Here is an 18,429-nt window from a genome sequence, read left to right as displayed (position 1 = left end):
ACATATCAACCCTCCTCAAACTCCTAATGAAATATAGCTGCTGTTGTGCCTTCTTTGTAATTGAATCAATATGTTCGGCCCAGGATCGATCCTCGGAGATGTTAACATCCAGAAACTTGAAACTGCTCACCTTTTCCACTTCTGATTCCTCGATGAGGACTGGTGTGAGAACCCTTGACTTCCCCTTCCTGAAGTCCACAATCAGTTCCTTGGTATTACTGATGGTGAGTGCAAATGTTTTTGCTGTGACACCACTCAGCCAGCTGATCTCTCTCACTCCTCTACGCCTCCTCATCACCATTTGAAATCCTGCCAACAATAGTGCATTATCAGCAAATTTATAGTTGGTGTCTGAGCTGTGCCAAGGCACAGAGTCATGAGTGTAGAGAGAGTAGAATAGAGGCCTAATGTGGTGCGCCACTGCTGGTTGTCAGCGAGGAGGAGGTGTCGTTTCCGATCCGCTCAGACCATAGTCTCCCAGTGAGAAAGTCAAGGATCCAATCTCAGAGAAAGGTACAAAGGCTCAGATTTTGGAGCTTTTTGATTAAAACTGAGAGGATGACTGTGTTGTACACTGAACTGTAGTCAATGTACAGTAGCCTGATGTAGGTGTTGCTATTGCAGAGAGATGCAAAGCCAAGTCTGCCTAGCCTCAAGCCCTGAATTCAGACTCGGGAAGGTTCTGACAAAATCCAGATGGTTCATGGACATCACCGACCGGGGCAGTGAGATTGCATCCACTGTACGCCTATTGTGGCAATAGGCAAATCACAGTGGGTTCAGGTCCCTGCCTAAGCGGGAGTTAATTCTGGCCATGAACAACCTCTCAAAGCACTTCATCATAGTCGATAGTGGGCGGTAGTCACTGAGACAGCTCATTCTGCTCTTCTTGGGCACTGGTATGAGTGCCACCCTTTTGAAGCAGGTGGCAACCTCCGACTGCACTAATGTGAGGCTGAAGATGTCCTTGAACACTCCTGTCAGTTGGTTGGCACAGGTTTTCAGTGACCTACCAGGTACATCATAGGGCCAGACACCTTGCGACTGTTTACCCTCTTGAAATATGTTCTGATGTCGACCTCCAAGACAGAGATCACATGGTCACCGGGTGCTGCTGAGACTCACATAGACATAGTTTTATTCTCCCTTTCAAAGTGAGCATAAGAGGCATTGAGCTCATCTGGGAGTGAAACATCACAGCCATTCATGATGTTACGTTTCGCTTTGTGGGAAGTAATGGCCTGCAAACCCTGACAGAACTGCTGTGCATCTGTGTCTGTCTCTAGCCTCAATCAGAATTGTCTCTGACGCTTAAGATAGTCTTCTGTAGGGGGTCATACCTTGACTTCTTGTATAGTTCTGGATCACCAGTTTTGAATGCCTCAGATCCAGTCCTCAGCAGACTATGAGTCTCCTGGTTCATCCACATCTATTGATTTTGGTATGTCCGGGACCTTATTGCTGGCACATACTCACTCACACAGGTCTTGATGAAGCCGGTGACAACTGTGGTATATTCATTCAGATTCGATGATGAAGCCCTGAACATTGTCCAATCCACTGACTCAAAGCAGTCTTGTAAACGCTCCCCTGCCTCCCTTGACCATACTGTCTTGGTTTTCATCACTGGTTCCTCCCACTTAGGAATTCTTTTTTCATCCATGTACCTATCTAAGAGTTTCTTAAATGCCCTTAATTTATCTGCCTCTACCACCAGCCCAGCAGTGCACGCACCTCCCTGTGTAAGACCTACCTCTGACATCCCCCCAGTATTTTTCTCTAATCACCTTAAAATTCTGTCCTTATATTAGCCACTTCTGTTGTGGGAAAAATATTCAAGGTTTAAAATAATTTATTATCAGTCTTCAGAGTACTCGAGTGTAACAGTTATCCTGGGTCCAATCCTGCTTAAAAAAACTTAATTAGCATAAAAACACAATAAAAAAACAAAAAAACCCACAATAAATGTAAGTATAAAAGCATCCTATGTACTGTACAAGTCACTGATTAAGTGTGGCTCTATATATCAGATTAGCTTATATGCATAGACTGACTGCATTACATAAAGTGCTGCTTGGTGCAGGAGTATCTGAACTTAAGATGTCTCTGCCAGGAAATGATAAAGTTACGAAGGGGATGTGAAGTGAAGTTGCTGATATGTAAGCATTGCTGTTGGGGAGTGGTGGGATGGATTTAATGGGTGGAGGTGTCGGTCAGCCTGGCGGCTTGGGTGAGTAGATACTTTTGAGTGGAGTGGTCATGGCATGAATGCTGCGTAGCAACTTTCCTGAAGGGAGTGGGACAAGCAGTCCATAAACTGTCCATCAAGTAGCTCCTCCCTTCTCTCTCTGTAGGAACTTAGAAGCTGCCAGTTTCCTTGCAGCAGTTCCAGACAAACTGTGAGCAGCCTTCACCTCTCTCTCTTAATAACAAGGTGCGTGTGTTGAACAACTCTCTCTCTCTTTTTAAAAACACAGTTCATAGGGATAATTCAGGATTCCGTCACACTTCATATACATGAGGAGAAAAATCTTTACATTACATCTCCATCTGAATGTGCAATGTGCAATTTATAATAATTCGTAATAAATAGTATGTACAACAGGACAGTCAATATAGCATAGAAATACAATTGTATAAGTGAACTAATCAGTCTGATAGCCTCGTGGAAGAGGCTGTCCCGGAGACTGTTGGTTCTGGCTTTTATGCTGTGGTACTGTTTCCTGGATGGTAGCTGCTGAAACAGTTTGTGGTTGGGGTGACTCAGGTCCCCAGTAATCCTTCGGGCCCTTTTTACGCACCTGTCACTATAAATTTCCTAGATAGTGGGAAGTTCACATCTACAGATGCGCTGGACTGTCCACACCACTCTCTACAGAGGCCTGCGATTAAGGGAGGTACAGTTTTGATACCAGGCAGTGATGCAGCCAGTCACGATGCTCTCAATCGTGCCCCTGTAGAAAGTCCTTTGGATTTGGGGGCCCATACCGAACTTCTTCAACCATCTGAGGTGAAAGAGGCACTGTTGTGCCTTTTTCACCACACAGCCGGTACAGTGAAAGACTTCGCTATCCGTACGGATGATAACATCACACCGTTACATCAAGATAGTTTGAGGAAAAGGTAACACTAAAATTTATAATGAAGATTGAAAGAGGAAGCGCACTGCAGGCAGACAATATGATGCAAGGCTATGATGAGGTAGATTATGAGGCCAGAAATCCATCTTATCATAAAACAGGTCTATTCAATTGAAGGATTAGCAGGATTAAATAAATAAGTAAAGGGTAGAAACTGTCCTTGAGCCTGGTGATGAATGTTTTCAGGCTTTTGTAAACTAAGGTACAGCTGCTGCCATACCTTCTTCATGATTGTACCAAGATTTTGGGCCCAGTATAGATCGTCTGAGATGTTGATGCCCAGGAACTTGAAGCTGTTCACCCTTTCCACCACTCACTCCCCCCAACGAAGACTGGTGTCCATCCCCCCAACTTCCCCTTCCTGAAGCCCACACGTAAGGTGAAACTGGGTTCAAAAGCTGATAAACCTAGCTGGGAGCCTTGCAAGGGTTGCGCTCGGGGCTAAAGCTCTGACCACAGGCCGTGGTATGAAGTTCCAGCTTGGGCTGACGATACATCCAAATCCCGCAGTGCCTGGTACTTTAGGGAAAGATGCCATGTAAAGGGGTCATTGCAGAATTAACACAGCACTTTTTCACTCATGGTCTGTGATGGGCACTCTGAGCAAGAAGGCTGTGTGAGCACGTTGAGACCTTATCTACACATGAGTGCAGCACTAAGGAACTGGAGCGTCGATGGCCGGGCGGGGGTGGGGGGGGGGAGGGGGGTGCGCGGGAGGAGGTCCATGGTTAAGAAGGAAAACTGAGATGAGATCCTGCCTGCCACCTCAAAACGTTGGCTGTATGATTTCTGGGGACATCCCAAAGCTGTGATGGGCTTGGGAGCTGACTTACTGTCTCATTTGGAGTCAAGCTGACAACTCCCATGCCTCGGAGTGCCAGAGTGCCGGAGTCCCAGGTTAAAACCCAACCCCGGGTGCTATTGGTAAGGAGTTTGTGCATTTTCTGTGTGGTTTCTGCAGGATGTGATCTAGAAAACCGCCATTAGCGTAGAGAGCTACAATGAATGGCTTGTTTTCTCCCTACCCTCTAATCAATAGCAATAGCCTGGGCAACTTCCTTCTTTAGTTGCTGTACTTTTATTCACAGGAGCCCCAGGACCCACCGTCAGGTTCAGCAACAGTTACTACCCATCAACCATCAGGCTCTTAAGGCAAAGGAGGTAACTTCACTCAACTTCACTTGCCCCATCACTGAAATGTTGCCACAACCTAGGGATTCATTTTCATTGATTCTTCATCCCATGTTCTCAATATTTATTACTTATTTATTTATTTATTAATTATTATTATTTCTTTCCTTCTTTTTGTATTTGCACAGTTTGTTGTCTTTTGCACACTGGTTGAACACCCAATTTGGGGCGGTCTTTCATTGATTCTGTTATGGTTATTAATCTGTGACTTTATTGAGTATGCCTGCAAGACATATATGGTGACATATATGTACTTTGATCATAAATTTGCTTTGAACTTTGAACTTTGAAACCCCTTGGCTTTCCGGCTGGCTGGATTCACTGGTTAGACCAAACTTAGTCTTGTGCACGATTCTGGTCACCACCATGTGGTGGAGAGAGCACAGAGAAGACTCACCAAAATGTTAGTTATGGGGAGAAATTGGATAGTCAGGACTTGTTTTCCCTGGAGTGAAGGAGGTTAAGGGATGACTAAATGGGGATATGTATGTCAGGAATAGGTAAACTAGAGAGGCGAGTTTTTTTCCCATGATTGTGGTATCAAAAGTGAGAGGGCGTAGGTTTGAGATGAGAAGAAGGAGTTTTAAAGGGGAATTGAGGAGTAATTTTGTTTTGCACAGAGAGTGCTTGGTACCTAGATCGTGCTGCCAAAGTAGTGGTGGAAGCAGATAAAATCACCATCTTTAAGAGACATTTAGACAGACACTTAAATTATTTATTTGGAGTGCTGCATAGGCAGGGCCCTTAGTATTATCAAGGATCCCACCCATCAATCCAGCATCCTCTTCGACTTTCTACCATCAGGCAAGAGACTACGATGCATAAAAACAAGAACGGTCAGGATGAGAAACAGTTTCTTTCCCCTAGGCCATGAGGCTTCTAAACTCCCTGCCACAAAGTATTCAAAATGTCACTGGTTAATCTGTTCCATACTTCACAATATTTAATTTATGCACTTTAGTTTGTTACTTATGGGTGATGCATCCTTACTTTCATAAGTTACCGTATGTTATGTGTATTACTGTACTCTACACTTGGTTCAGAGAAATGTTCTCTCATTTCTATATGCATTATATGGTTATATACATTATATACAGTATGTGCATGTAGTTAAATGACAATAAACTTGACTGCCATATGATGAGGCACTCAGCTGGCTGAGGAACATTTGTGGGTGGAAAGAGTTGAAGTTTTGGGCTGAGTTCCTGCTTTGGGGTTGAGAGTGGAGCAGTGAGAAGGCCAGCACAGAGTGGAGAAGGGGGGGGCGGCAAGAAGGAATCCTGAGGCAATTCTCAGTCCAGATGTTGGGTTTTGACCCAAAAAGTCAACAATTTCTTTCATCCCACAGATGCTGCTTGACCCTCAGGTTCCTCCCGCAGATTGTTTATTGCTCCAGATTCCAGCATCTGAAGTTTCTTGTGTTCCTGAGGCATAGGAGGAGATCGTCCAAATGCAGGCAAATGAAATTAGTGTTTGTTCATTCATAATGTGTCGTGTTAGATGACATGGGTGGTCATGGTCTTCCCATGACCATGATTGTACTTGGCAAATTTTTCTACAGGTGGTTTGCCATTGCCTTCTTCTGGGCAGTATCTTTACAAGACGGGTAAACCCCCAGCCTTTATCAATACTCTTCAGAGATTGTGTGCCTGGAGTCAGTGGTCGCACAACCAGGACTTGTGATATACACCAACTCCTCACACAACCATCCACCACCTGCTCTCATGGCTTCATGTGACCCTGCTCAGGGCTAAGCAGGTGCTACACCTTGCCCAAGGGTGACCTGCAGGCTAGCAGAGGGGAAGAGCGCCTTACACCTCCTTTGGTTGAGATATATCTCCACCCCACCACTCAATTAGTGTAAATGGATAAAGAGGTCCTAAAGGACTTGGTGGGCTGGACTACTCTATGATTTCATGACAAGATGGTGCAATAATCTACAGTGTGGGCTGATTAAAGCAGAACATCATTACAGCAGCTGACACAGTCCAGCACAGTTCTGGGATGTCTGTTTTCTCTCCATCGCTGAGCCTCTGCTGCAGCCCCTTCGACTCCAGCATTGCAGTCACTGCTTTCTATTCGTTCATGGGGTGTGGATGTCCTCCTTGCCGCTGAACCCAGGGGACAGGAAAGAGTCAACCACAAGGAACATTCACTGCTCTCTATTCATTAATGGGACACAGGAGGAATTGGTGTTGACTTCAGAAGGAGTAGCGGACCGCACGACCCAATTTACATCGGTGGTGCGCAAGTGGAACAGGTCAAAAGCTTTAAGTTCCTCAGGGTCAATATCACAAATGACCTGACTTGGTCCAACCAAGCAGAGTCCACTGCCAAGAAGGCCCACCAGCGCCTTTACTTTCTGAGAAAACTAAAGAAATTTGGCCTGTCCCCTAAAACCCTCACTAATTTTTATAGATGCACCGTAGAAAGCATTCTTCTAGGGTGCATCATAACCTGGTATGGAAGTTGTCCTGTCCAAGACCGAAGGAAGCTGCAGAAGATCGTGAACACGGCGCAGCACATCACACAAACCAATCTTCTGTCCTTGGACTCACTTTACACCGCACGCTGTCGGAGCAGTGCTGCCAGGATAATCAAGGACACGACCCACCCAGCCAACACACTTTTTGTCCCTCTTCCCTCCGGGAGAAGGCTCAGGAGCTTGAAGACTCGTATGGCCAGATTTGGGAACAGCTTCTTTCCAACTGTGATAAGACTGCTGAACGGATCCTGACCCGGATCTGAGCCGTACCCTCCAAATATCTGGACCTGCCTCTCGGTTTTTTTTGCACTACCTTACTTTCCCCTTTTTATTTTCTATTTATGATTTATAATTTAAATTTTTAATATTCACTATCGATGTGTAATCCAGGGAGTGGGAAGCGCAGAATCAAATATCGCTGTGATGATTGTACGTTCTAGTATCAATTGTTTGGCGACAATAAAGTATAAAGTATAATGGGACGCGAATGTCCATCCCTCCTTGCCGCTGATCCCAGGAGACAGTAGGGAACAGCATGCTGCACAGCTGGTGGAGGTGTTGCCTCACAGTGACAAAGATCCTGGTTCTGGCAGCTTCTTCCCGTATCTCTTTTTGTCAGAAAATTGCTCTTCAGGTTGCTATTAAATATATTCCCTCTCACCTGAAACCTACACCTTCTAGTTCTTCAGTCCCCAACCACGTGTGCATTCACCCTGAGCATGCCCACCGTGGGGAAGGGGTTCATTGTTGTCACATGGACCGAGATAATGAAAAACTCCATTCTGCATGCTACCCATACAGGTCATTTCATCAAACCGAGAGATTGAAATGATATAAGAAAGCAGAATAAAGAGTTAAGGTTACAGAGAGAGTACAGTGCAGTGCAGACAATAAGGTGCAAAACCATAACAAGATAGATTGTGAGGTTAAGAGTCCATCTTATTGTACATAAGGTCAGTTCAATAGGCTCACCACGGCCAGGAGGTACATAGAAATGTAGAAATCTACGGCACATTACAGGCCCTTCGGCCCACAATGTTGTGCCGACCATGTAACCTACTCGAGAAACTGCCCAGAATTTCCCTAGTGCATAGCCCTGTATTTTACTAAGCTTCATGTACCTATCTAACAGGCTCTTAAAAGACCCTATTGAATCCAAAAGACACTAGTGTATGAGCTTTCAGGTTTTTGTACCTTCTAGCTGAGGGAAGAACGGAGAACGTAGAACATAGAACATAGAATAGTACAGCACATTACAGGCCCTTTGGCCCACAATGTTCTGCCAACCCTTAAACCCAGCCTCCCATATAAGCCCCCACCTTAAATTCCTCCATATACCTGTCTAGTAGTCTCTTAAACTTCACTAGTGTATCTGCCTCCACCACTGACTCAGGCAGTGCATTCCACACACCAACCACTCTCTGAGTAAAAAACCTTCCTCTAATATCCCCCTTGAACTTCCCACCCCTTAACTTAAAGCCATGTCCTCTTGTATTGAGCAGTGGTGCCCTGGGGAAGAAGCGCTGGCTATCCACTCTATCTATTCCTCTTATTATCTTGTACACTTCTATTATGTCTCCCCTCATCCTCCTTCTCTCCAAAGAGTAAAGCCCTAGTTCCCTTAATCTCTGATCATAATGCATACTCTCTATTCCAGGCAGCATTCTGGTAAATCTGCTCTGTACCCTTTCCAATGCTTCCACATCCTTCCTATAGTGAGGCGACCAGAACTGGACACAATACTCCAAGTGTGGCCTAACCAGAGTTTTATAGAGCTGCATCATTACATCGCGACTCTTAAACTCTATCCCTCGACTTATGAAAGCTAACACCCCATAAGCTTTCTTAACTACCCTATCTACCTGTGAGGCAACTTTCAGGGAACTGTGGACATGTACCCCGAGATCCCTCTGCTCCTCCACACTACCAAGTATCCTGCCATTTACTTTGTACTCTGCCTTGGAGTTTGTCCTTCCAAAGTGAACCACCTCACACTTCTCCGGGTTGAACTCCATCTGCCACTTCTCAGTCCACTTCTGCATCCTATCAATGTCTCTCTGCAATCTTTGACAATCCTCTACACTATCTACAACACCACCAACCTTTGTGTCATCTGCAAACTTGCCAATCCACCCTTCTAGCCCCACATCCAGGTCGTTAATAAAAATCACGAAAAGTAGAGGTCCCAGAACCGATCCTTGTGGGACACCACTAGTCACAATCCTCCAATCTGAATGTACTCCCTCCACCACGACCCTCTGTTTTCTGCAGGCAAGAAGAGAGAATGCCCATGGTGAGTGGGGTCTTCGATTCTGTTGGCCGCCTTGCCGAGGTAATAAGAAATGTAGACAGAGGAGATGAGAGTGTGGAGAAAGTACAATAGGTTTAGTGTAAATGATTGGCTGATGGTAATGGGAATTCACTGAGTGACTCTGTGACTTTATATAGGCCAGGCTGGGTTAAGACAGTTGACTTTCTGCTCTGAGGGACACCAAAGGATCACATAGGGTTTTTCCAGCAATCTAGCTGTCATTTCATTTCAGATTTATTTAAATAGGGAAGTTAAATTTAGTTATTTAAAGATACAGTGCAAAATAGACGCTTCTGACCCTTCGAGCCACACCCCCAGCAACCCCTGATAACCCCAATTAACCCTAACCTAATCGCTGGACAATTTACAACATCCAGGTATGTCTTTGGACTGTGGGAGGGAACTGGAGGAGCTGGAGAAAACCCATTCATTCCACGGGGAGGAGGTATAGAGACACCTTACAGAGGATGCTGGGACTGAATTTTGAACTCTAACGCCCCGAGCTGTAATTGTGTGGTGCTAACCGCTATGCGACCGTGATGTCCAAAATCCCCCAGTTGCTGATTCAACAAGCCCGGAATCTGGTTCACTGGAGTACTGTCAACTTCTACCCTCCCTCTGGACTGATCTGCAGAGACGTCAAAAGCAGCTCCAGTCTCCCAAAAAAGGCATTTTAAGATGAGATTTCTACTGTCACTTACTGTATACGGAATCACTTTGCAATGCATTCCTGCCTTGGCCATTAAGGGAAACTTTAAGGCAGATTTAGAGTAGTGTTTAGCTATCCTGGAATGAATACCCTCTGCAACAGGAAGCTTTCATTCTCCAAGGCCTGGCACCTGACACACTAACCACAGCCAAGTCTAACTTATTAATTTTGTCAGTGTTTTATGCCTGAGGTGCTTCAGTCAGTGAGTCCAACAGAGAAAGCCAGGGAGAACAATACCTTTGTGTGATAATGCAGCTAATTCCTGGGGTGTTGTGCGTGGAGAGCTCAAGGCACAACATCGAATGAAACGTTATTTGTGTCTCATCTCACTGGCTGTCAGTCTGCCTTACTGGAGACCGTTTCACACCTTGCTCCAGGCCTTTGTGTCCGAATGTGAAACATGATTAGCCGTGCAAGTTATGAAGTGTCAAAGGAGGGGCTGGAGCATCTTTTGGTGCGTAATCCATCTGGAAAATGAGATCGGGGGGAAGTGGAGGAATGAGAAGGGTAGGCACTTGGCTTTCCTCGACCTCCTGGGCACAGACCAAGGCTTCCTAATTGGACTCCGTTTTACAAAGAGGGCGTGCTGCTAGTTAGTGAGCTTACAGTGCTACTGATGGACTTAGTGGTGGCTGTTAGTGTCTGCCAAGGTCCTTGTTAGTTGCCAGTCTAGAAGGCAATATGGAAGGTAAATACAGAGCTGGCTGCAAGCCTGGTAGAAAGAGCAAGTTGTGTTAATTAAAAAGTGTATCAATAAATTCACTTTTTTTCTTCTGAGGGCCCTGCCATGTAATCCTTGCTATTGGCCAAATTAAATATTTTGCCAGGATGTTACTTGTTGTCAAAGAAGCAAAGAATTCCTTGAAAGATGGAACTCCCCTCTGGCATCTTTTGATGGTTTTCCTAGTTATTTTGAGAAATCCATCTTTTTCTATATTTCCCTGAGCTGTTTGGAGTTGGCTTTGAGGTGTTACGATGGAGATTTGTGGGGTGGAGAGCAATGGCTGGCTGTCTAGCCAGTAACACCATGAACAGTCCATGAGAGAGGCTGCTGGGGAAATATGTGGGACACTAACCAGTCAGCTGGGGTGCTTAAAATCAGACAGGCCGCTCTCCCACTGTGAGCGCAGAGGGAGCTGGGATGAAAATGAAGCAGTGGGTAGATCACAAAACTGCATGAGAAGCTAAGCCAGGCAAGCAGAATAAATGCTACAATCCAGAGAAGCAACAGATTACTTTGGGCACAGTTTAATGATGACAGAGAATGTAAAACAAGAGGAGAAGTGGAGCGAGTGTGGTTGCTGCCTTTGTACTAAGCAGTAAGAGTGGTCAGGGAACACCTGTGATGAGAAAAAACAGAGTTTTCCCTGAAACATAGTTAACAGGGAAAACAAGTTGTTCTCTTCAACCTGAAATACTGATTCTGTTCCTTTCCCCACAGATGCTGCTCGACCCACTGAGTACTTATTGCAAATTTCTGTGCTGGATTTGTAGCACCTGTGGGTTTTTGTTTTCCACTGTGGCAAGACAACACCATTGGGCCAATGAATACAGAGGTCTCACCCTGTGCCAGCAGCTGTAAACTTTAAAGAAGTCGCCTACGCCTCCATTTGACCCGAGGAGATTAAGGAATTTTTGTTCCGCTCCTTCAGAGCTGATGTCAACCCAAGTTGGCGGAAGACCTCCTGATCTCTACCACATTGTGCCCTAAAGGAACCAGTGTACACTATGCTCCGCGCAATTTCAGAGCGTCCTCACACACCTCACAAAAGGCAACTTCTTCCTGGTGGGCTTAAACCACATGAGAGATAGCTGAGGTTTGTTTCAGGAAAGTCCAATGAGCACAGGCTCATGTGCCTTTGGCCAGCAGGAAAGAATATAAGGAACTGTTCCATCTTGCTCAATCTCTGAACATACCAAATCACTTAAAGCCACTCATGCATTTTTGACTGTGGCAACTACTGTAGCACAAGAACCCCAGCCGTCAGTTTAGGGCAGCAAGATCCAATAAACTTTAACTGCACCATCAAGTGTGTCATCTACATTTAGAAACAATTGCCCACATGCTGGAGAAGTGTACTACTGTCATGTAGAGTCTTTCACACTCACCCCAGGAGAAATGTTGTGGCCTTGTCTTAATGCTGCATTGAGTGAGGATATACTGTACTCTGGTGCTTTTTCCTTCCATTTCAAAAGGGCCCCTCCCAGGAAAGCCATGAGGTTTCAAATTCAAAGTATATTTATTAATAAAGTACATCTATGTCACCATAGTCAGTAAATCCAAGAACCACAATAGAATCAATGAAGGACCACACCCCAACAGGACAGATGGACAACTAGTGTGCAAAAGACAACAAAGTACACACTGTAAGGTTTCACTGTTAATGTAATGGCTTCGCGGCAATGTTCCGCTGTAATGGTTTCTCTGTAGCAGCAATGTTTGGGTTACGACTAGAGATAACGGGGCATGTTAGCCAATGAGCAGGATGTTATTCTTTCTTGTGTGTCTGGGAGCCGGGAATTTGAGGTCTTTTACTGGGGAGAGATGAGGAGAGAAAATGCGAATGGAGAGAGTTGGTAGACCGCCAGACGGAATGAACTTGGAGCGAGGGTCCGAAGGTCAGCGACGATTGGAGGAGGTCGATGGTGGACAAGTGACCTTATCAGAGAGCTCCAACATTGTTCATTAGACAGTTTCATGAGAATGGGCCCTTTTTATTTGTTTCTTTATTAACCATATAGTCAAATTAAGAATTATAAAGCCCAATCGTTTAATCGCATATTGTGTACTTCTTGTTATTTCATGGTACTGATTTGTAACAGGGGACACATTGTGCAGCATCCACCCAAGCAAGATTTCTTAAGTTTGGCTGGGCCGGGGACTATATTAAACTGCTAGCCGAAGCAAGAGTTACTTGTGCAAATACAAAAGAAAAAAACAAATAATAATAACAAATAATAAGCAATAAATATCAAGAACATGAGATGAAGAATCCTTGAAATTGAGCCCATAGGTTGTGGGAACAATTCAATGAAGGGGCGAGTGAAGTTGAATGAAGTTCTCATTCAGAATAAGATGATGACTGTCATGGTCCCGACTGTTGCCTCCTCATATTCTCCTAATTCCCTTTTCCTCGTGTTCTCCCGGGCTTCTTGATTGCGGCACCTGATTCTCATCTAAACCTGCAGCATAAATACCGTCATCCATTCATCGCCAGATTGTTGTTTCTGCCAGTGTGGTGATTCACATTCCCGGCCACTTAGGATTGTGCATTCTAAGTTTTGTTTCAGCGCAGTGGTTTGCCTGTGTTAACTCTGTCTCTCCGTGTCAAGGTAAGTATTGCCTGCTGCCTACCTCTCCGTTCATCCTCCTGTTTGCCGTTCAGCTCCAGCCTCGCTCATGCCCTCGTCTGCATCCCAACTCTATCTACGTGCCAGCGTCCTGTATTTGGGTTCACCCATTCTACGCAACAATGATGCAGTCATTCCTGCTGTCAGTTTCTCATCTGATGTGGAGGCAGGGTAGCAGCAGGAGTCTTTGCAAAGAGAGGGACAAGAGACTGCAGATGCTGTAGTATGGAGTTCTGAAGCAGAGCTTCAACCTAAAGGAACAATTCCTTTCCTCCCAGAGATGCTGATCAAATCATTAAGTTCTTTCAGCAGTTTGTTTGGTGTCTTGGAAGTGAGGCCTGGCTGAGCTAGGTGTAGTAATCGAACGGGGCCCATGAGAAGAGAATAATACATCAGGTTGAATGGATTAGTAGTATCTGGAACATCAGACACTTACTCATTTCTTGCCAAAGTTCACACAAATTCAACAATTTTGACAGACTTGTCAACTCTCTGAAGACTTGATTACAGAACAACTAAAAAATAATTTTATAGCGATTTTCTTGGGGACCTGGGTGTCACCGGCAAGGTGCATGCTTGCCATTTATTGTCCATCCCTAATTCCCCGTGAGATGGTGGTGAGCCACCTTCTTGAAGCACTGCAAGTGAGGGTATTCCCACAGTGCTTTTGGGGATGGAGTCTAGGATTTAGACCAATAAAGATGAAAGAATGGGGACTCCTTCTAATCAATATGTTTATGTTCCATAACTTAGTCGTGTGGTTAGAGGACATTACGTAATCATTGGTCATAGCAGTTCCTCAGAGCAGTGTCCTAGAGCTAACCCTGTGAGTGTATCTTCAGTCTGACCTGAAACATCAACTCCACAGATGCATTGAGTTCTTCCAACCCTTTGTCTATTTTTGCACCAGATTCCAGAATCTTCAGTCTCCTGTGCACCAACCACTTTGCTTTATCTATGACCCTCTTTTCATCCTACAGTCAGAAATGGGCATGTTGTTGATCTTGTAAGTTCCTAGTGGTGCTGTTGCTCTGTTTCTCCTGTACTTGTTCTTGTCTAGCTGGTAGAGGTCAGGGCCTGGAAGGTACTGTCTAAGGGCTGCCCAACAAATGAAGCCGTCCATTCCTGAACGCAGAAAGACGCCGTCAGCATTCTAGCATAAGTGGCAAGCACGATTGAAAGCACGAAAATGCCTGTCAATGACGACATCCAACAAGTAACACCTACCTTTGACGTTCAATGACACGACCAGGTTCAGACCCACGTCATCCCTACCCTCATCTCCATCAGCCATTAGGGCCACCTAACTAACCATGGTTGCTACAAGAACAGATTGGACCTAGGCATCCTCTGATGTCCTGATAATCCAAAACTCGTTCACCATCTGTAAAGGAGGACATTATAAGTCATCTTCCCTTACTGACAGGTGCAGCACCATCACCTACCCAGAGCAAAGCAACTCACTTGAATGGTTAATTGGCCACTGTAAATGACAACTCATGTTCATTCATCATGTGCCATGTTGTATGACATGGGTGATCATGGTCTTTCCACGACCAGGATTGCTCTTGGCAAATCTTGGCAAAACCCAAGGGCAAGGGTGACCTGCAGGCTAGTGGAGGGAAGGAGCACCTTACACCTGCTTTGATAGAGGCACATCTCCACCTGGTGCAGGCAAGGTAAATTGGTGAATTGGTTTATCATTGTCCCATGCCCTGAGAGACGGTGAAAGACTTTGTTTTGCATGCCACCCATAAGGATCATTTAATCACATCAGTGTATTGAGGCAGAATCAGAATCAGAATCAGGTTTATTATCACGGCATGTGTCGTGAAACTTCTTAACTTAGCAGTAGCACTTCAGTGCAATACATAATAATAAAGAAAGAAAAAATAAGTAAATCAATTACAGTAAGTATATCCATGTATATTAAATAGTTGAAGTAAAGCAGAAATAATATTAAAAAAGTGAGGTAGTGTTCAAGGATTCAATGTCCATTTAGAAATCGGATGGCAGAGGGAAAGAAGCTGTTCCTGAATCACTGAGTGTGTGCCTTCAGGCTTCTGTACCTCCTACCTGATGGTAACAGTGAGAAAAGGGCATGCCCTGGGTGATGGGGGTCCTTAATGATGGACATTGCCTTTCTGAGGCCCTGCTCCTTGAAGATGTCTTGGATACCATAGAGGCTAGTACCCAAGATGGAGCCCACCAATTTTACAACTTTCTGTAGCTTCCTTTGATCCTGTGCAGTAGCCGCTTCCTCCCCCCCTCCCCCACCCCACAGAGATGCAGCCTGTCAGAATGCTCTCCACGATACATATGTAGAAGTTTTTGAATGTTTTAGGTGACAAACCAAATCTCTTCAGACTCCTAATGAAATATAGCCATTGTCTTGCCTTCTTTTATAGCTGCATCAATATGTTGGGACCAGGTTAGATCCTCAGAGATCTTGACACCCGGGAACTTGAAATTGCTCACTCTCTCCACTTCCGATCCCTCTATGAGGTTTGGTTCGTGCTCCTTTGTCTTACCCTTCCTGAAGTCCACAATCAGCTCTTTCATCTTACTGACAATGAGTGCCAGGTTGTTGCTGCAGCACCACTCCACTAGCTGGCATACCTCAAGCTAAAACCATTCTGCACATGAATAAAGCTGAGTTCAGCATCGAACATTCAGAGGAACTAACTGCCCCCCACCCACCCCCGATTCACACCAACACCCACAATCACACCTTACCAGAGAAAGCATTCAGGCTCGGAGTTCCAACATGGCTGCCCAAAGAACACTGCCCCACACCCGCCAAGTGGGGGCTCCAAGCAGTATTCCAGAAACTATCAGCCTGACTGCTCAGGCGTGAGGTCAGGTGACTCAAAGACCTCAGAGCGCAGGCAGACATCATGAGTTGCCAGGCACTCTGGGTGGAACTCACAGATCTTGAAAGGCACTGCTTTCCACACCGTTTGGAAATTTTGAGGAAGAAGCTGAACGTACCAACAATTAGTCAGTGCCCAGCTACTGAAGTCAGACCCCCAGGTTACTATTACAGGAACCCCACATGGACTACTGAATTATTGATGGCATTCTGCACACCAGAGGGCTAACCTAAGCAGGCAGAACACACTCAGCTCTGTTTCCCGCCTCCCCCGGCCGATATATGATCTTAGTCCTTCCTGCACGATGAAAGATCAATGTATGAGATCCGAGTGAAGAATTAACAAGGCTCATGGATTCCATGCAGATTCAGAAAGTCATTATGCCCCCATCCTGCCCTTGCAACTGATTTATTACGTGTTAAATGTAAATTACATGATTTCCCCCCCAAGGTCAGAGCAATTATGTTTCACAACAAGGGACCTTTGTTGCCTGATTTTCAGTGAGCTGGAGTTTCTGTCAACATGTGCAACTATTTAAAATTCCTGCCGAAAGTTTAAAAAAAATTGAAAACAGGAGAAGCTGAAAGGAAGGGGGAATGTGTCAGATCGGATGTGAGATGAGCCATTAACACCTCCAACATATGTGGCGTGCTCGAGCTGGCCCTCTCCCCTGGTACAGGTCAGTCCCAGTGTAAGTGGCATCACAAAATCTTCTCACTCCCACGCTATACCCTCCCCTGCTGCACCCAGGGTATTGACAGCACACAACGGCTTGTACAGTTTCGGTCGCCCTGTGATTGGAAAGATGTTTAAACTAGAGAGAATGCAGAAAAGATTTACCAGGATGGTGCCTGGACTCGGGGGCCTGACCTGCAAGGAGAGTTTGTGTAGACCAGAACTTTATTCTTCGGAATGTAGGGAATGTAGCAGATTGAGAGCTGATCTGATAGAGGTATAGAAAACATATCAATCCTCATAGAGGGATCAGAAGTGGAGAGAGTGAGCAGTTTCAAATTCCTGGGTGTCAAGATCTCTGAGGATCTAACCTGGTCCCAACGTATTGATGCAGATATAAAGAAGGCAAGACAGTGACTATACTTCATTAGGAGCTTGAAGAGATTTGGTATGTCAGCAAGAACACTCAAAAACTTCTATAGATGTACCACGGACAGCATTCTGACAGTCTACATCACTGTCTGGTATGGGGGAGGAGGGCTACTGCACAGGACTGAAAGAAGCTGCAGAGGGCTGTAAACTTAGCCGGCTCCATCTTGGGTACTGGACTACAAAGTTCCCAGGACATCTTTAGGGAACGGTGTCTCAGAAAGGCAGCGTTCATTAATAAGGACCCCCAGCACCCAGGGCATGCCCTTTTCTCACTGTTACCATCAGGTAGGAGGTACAGAAGCCTGAAGGCACACACTCAGTGATTCAGGAACAGCTTCTTCCCCTCTGCCATCCGATTCCTAAATGGACATTGAACCCATGAACACTACCTCATTTTTAAAACATATATTATTTCTATTTTTGCACAATTTTTAATCTATTCAATATACATATGCTGTAATTGATTTACTTATTAATTTATTTTTTACTTTTTTTTCTTCTATATTATGTATTGCATTGAACTGCTGCTAAGTTAGCATATTTCACGACACATGCCAGTGTTAATAAACCTGATTCTGATTCTGAAAATCATGAGCGGAAAGCAGGGAGGGGTTGATAAAACAAGGGGCCGTAGGTTTAAGACCAGAGGCAAGATATTTGAAAGGGATATCAGGGGCAGCTTCTTCACACGAAGTCTGATGCATATTTGGAACCAGCTTCTAGAGCCAGTCATTTAGGAAGACATGTTAGCAACATTTAGAGGCATCCAGATGGGTCTGTGGATAGGAGGGGTTAGAAAGCTGTGAGCCAAACACGGGTAGATGGGACAGACTGGATGGGCAGCACAATCTGCATGGATGAGATGGGCCAAAGGGCTGGTTTCTCAGGCCGGATTCCTGTCACAGTATGTGGACAGGCCGACTAGGGGGAATGACATACTAGATCTAGCACTAGGCAATGAACCGGCTCAGGTCACAGATCTCTCAGTGGGTGAGCATCTGGGGGACAGTGACCACCACTCCCTGGCCTTTAGCATTATCATGGAAAAGGATAGAATCAGAGAGGACAGGAAAATTTTTAATTGGGGAAGGGCAAATTATGAGGCTATAAAGCTAGAACTTGCGGGTGTGAATTGGGATGATGTTTTTGCGGGGAAATGTACTATGGACATGTGGTTGATGTTTAGAGATCTCTTGCAGGATGTTAGGGATAAATTTGTCCCGGTGAGGAAGGTAAAGAATGGTAGGATGAAGGAACCAATG

General features: G+C 45.2%; 1 long non-coding RNA gene across 1 annotated transcript; it reads left to right on the top strand.

Moving 5' to 3' along the window:
* The first annotated feature begins 2,301 nt into the window (after nucleotides 1-2,301).
* LOC140207805 (uncharacterized) lies at nucleotides 2,302-12,616 on the top strand. The gene is made up of 2 exons (XR_011888663.1): nucleotides 2,302-2,434; nucleotides 11,278-12,616. It is a non-coding gene; the product is annotated as an uncharacterized lncRNA (long non-coding RNA).
* The last annotated feature ends 5,813 nt before the right edge of the window (nucleotides 12,617-18,429 follow it).

This window comes from Mobula birostris, chromosome 1 (genome assembly GCF_030028105.1).
Source record: "Mobula birostris isolate sMobBir1 chromosome 1, sMobBir1.hap1, whole genome shotgun sequence".
Taxonomy (NCBI): Eukaryota; Metazoa; Chordata; class Chondrichthyes; order Myliobatiformes; family Myliobatidae; genus Mobula; species Mobula birostris.
This window is presented reverse-complemented; position numbering and strand designations above follow the sequence as displayed.